This window comes from Mytilus edulis, chromosome 14, assembly GCF_963676685.1.
Source record: "Mytilus edulis chromosome 14, xbMytEdul2.2, whole genome shotgun sequence".
Taxonomy (NCBI): Eukaryota; Metazoa; Mollusca; class Bivalvia; order Mytilida; family Mytilidae; genus Mytilus; species Mytilus edulis.
The window spans coordinates 16,483,605-16,486,511 of record NC_092357.1 but is presented as its reverse complement, the minus strand read 5'-3'; the positions used below and the strand labels follow the sequence as shown (position 1 = coordinate 16,486,511).

At 29.7% G+C, this 2,907-nt stretch overlaps 1 non-coding gene across 1 annotated transcript; it reads left to right on the top strand.

The window, feature by feature from the left end:
• The first annotated feature begins 292 nt into the window (after positions 1 to 292).
• Positions 293 to 412, top strand: LOC139504534 (U5 spliceosomal RNA). Its single transcript, XR_011659253.1, has one exon. It is a non-coding gene; the product is annotated as a U5 spliceosomal RNA (small nuclear RNA).
• The last annotated feature ends 2,495 nt before the right edge of the window (positions 413 to 2,907 follow it).

Genomic DNA, 2,907 nt, shown 5'->3' with positions numbered 1-2,907 from the left:
TATAAATTTTCATAATAAAAATAATAACTATTTCATTACCTCCCTTATTTTGTAGCTTTCGACAAATGTTGTCTATTTACAACTTTATTTCTTTCAAAAATAAGATATTTTCATTATTGCTATATGTATTGTTTTGTTATCAATAATTTCTACTAAATTGTTTGATCAGATTAATATTTTTGAATCAGTACAGATTATATTTGAAGCATGAAATTCTACAAAATTTTACAGCAATACCATCAACTTAGAATAAGTTTTAGTTATATATTAACCTTTAAATTGCTATTTACAATTACTCTGGTTTCTCTTCAATCCACGAATAAATCTTTCGCCTTTTACTAAAGATTTCCGTGGAGAGGAACAAATTAATGAGTCTATAGACTATTTTTGCCGCCCTGTATTGGTCAGGGTAATATATTGTAACGAAAACCAAGCTGTCAGGCTTAGATGTTAAACTATAAATGTGTAATCCTTAGTGTTTTGCAATAAGAATGTGTTTTATAACATGGATAAGTATATATGAACTGAACCCTTCTTTGGTAGCGTGGTACTCTGGTATCGTGGTACTAAGCGGTATTCCGGTAGATCTAAGGTTGGTTCTGTATAGGTTTTGTGGTACTTAGTGGTATTCTGGTAGATCTTAGTTTAGTTCTGTTAAGGTTTTTGAAAGAATAACAGACTCGTTAAATAAAAATCAACTTGTATTATCTTTAAGATGCGCTAAATATCTACAATTCATACAAATAGTATATAACTTAACAGTATTCTAGTCTAACAAATAAATACCTTACTTTATTAGAATATCGTAAAGAAAATGGATAGCGGAAATATATATCTCGAAAGTTTACGAACTATAGCTTGGTAATCGGCAAATGGTAAATTGAATTCAATGTAAAAAGATAACGTTTCTCACTTGTTTAAAAGGAACTAACAAGCCCACATTATACGGAAATAGTCTGGTTACTACTTTAATAGTCTGGTAAATGGTTTCGGTACATGTATATTTAAATCGCTTGGAATTAGCGTGTGTTACTTGCCCAGGGTAAAGTCGTACTAAAGCCTTATCGGTTTTCTCCACCGTATTTATACTTAGGTAAACCAATCTACCGAAATGGTTTACCATTTACCATTTCGGCTTACCATTTACCATTTCGGCTTACCATTTACCATTTCGGCTTACCATTTACCATTTCGGCTTACCATTTACCGAAATTACCAAAGCCAGAGCCGACGTCATAACAAAAATAGGTTATCGACGTCATTGGTGTACTTCATTTGAAGTAAACAATTCACAGGTGTTCCGATTGTAAAAACATGGACAAGAATAATAAAAAGTTAACAAACATAGTTATGCAAGAAATATATAATAAAAACAGTCAATGAACGGTAAGGTTTTAACAACATCATCACACAATTTTAGGGAAAACAAGTTCCATTCCAAGGGACCCCCATTTCGTTGCAATATTAATAAAAAAAAAATACAACATATGGAACAAAACACCCTTATCATTAGAAATAAACATTTCAGTTACCATGGTTACGTCAAGGAAGGAAAAAATAGATGATTTATACACACTACACTTGGCATGCTGTTCTGTTAATAGCATACTAATAGTTTCCCAGTATTTATCTCGTTACATATCAAAATGGTTAGAAAGCCAAACAAGTATAAAGTTGAAAAGCACTGAGGACCGAAATTCCAAAAAGTTGTGCCAAATACGGCTATGGTAATCTATGCCTGGGATAAGAAGATCCATAGAATTAAAACATATTCATTTAACGATTGTGAAATCAAATATTTCGTTTGATTTTAAGTATTTAAGAATAGTATATGAAATAACCAATCAAGGATATTTCATGCAAGCACATAAGAGCTGAATACTGTGCTGACTTTACGCATGCTATCGGTGATGTTGTAAGATCGTAAACAAGATATCATGCCTATTTGATGGTTATTAATTAGTCAAATGAAAAATTTGAATACACAGTTGTTTCTTTTTTTGTCTATCTGTTCAAGTTTGTGAATAAAAAGCTAAAGCGTTCATTAATTTAGTAGTTCAATTATTCATTTAAAATCATCATTTTCAATAATTTTTCTTAATACATTAGCCATTAATTAAATTTATAATGATTTATTTATTCTTTTTTACAGATTCATAGATTTGTAAATCATGCAACAGTTGTATTTAAGCAGTAGTTATCTACATATTCTCTGTAACACAGCTGGGGCCAATATATATATTTAGTTGGTCAATATACCGAATCAGTGACGCAATTACGATCCTTTAGGACTAACAATTCCAAAAGGTTTTACCAAATACAGCTAAGGTAATGTTTACCTGGTGTTGAAAATCCTGAATATTTCGAACAATTCAAGTATTTGTTAGTTAATGCATCATAAGTCCCAGTTAATAGTGAAAAGAAATGAGTTCATGATATGATCACAAAAGAATTGCATTTTAGTATTATGATATGTTATGCTAAGCTATATTGATATATATTATGTATGTAATATAAATGTATTTTTAAGGTGTGTTTTACAGTCTCTCATAACTGTTTTTAGAGTGGTTCTTTTATAAATTGATCTGTTTAAATTATATTGTATTTTATAACTAATCATGCTAATGTTTTAAAGAGGTGATACTCTAATATATTATTTGTTGATGTTTGTTATTTTGATAATTATACAAATTAAATTTAACATGAATAATAGTCTTTTTGTGTACAACATGGGGACACTTCAACATTTAACACTAAACTAACCAACAAAGATAAAAAAAAAAAAAAAAAAAAAAAAAAGTATCTGAAATGGCTTACACACGTCAAATGATTTATATCTAATACGCGCCTTCACACGTCAAATGCGCGTTTTCTTAAAATACTTCAGAGTTGTTTCGCTTTGAATAT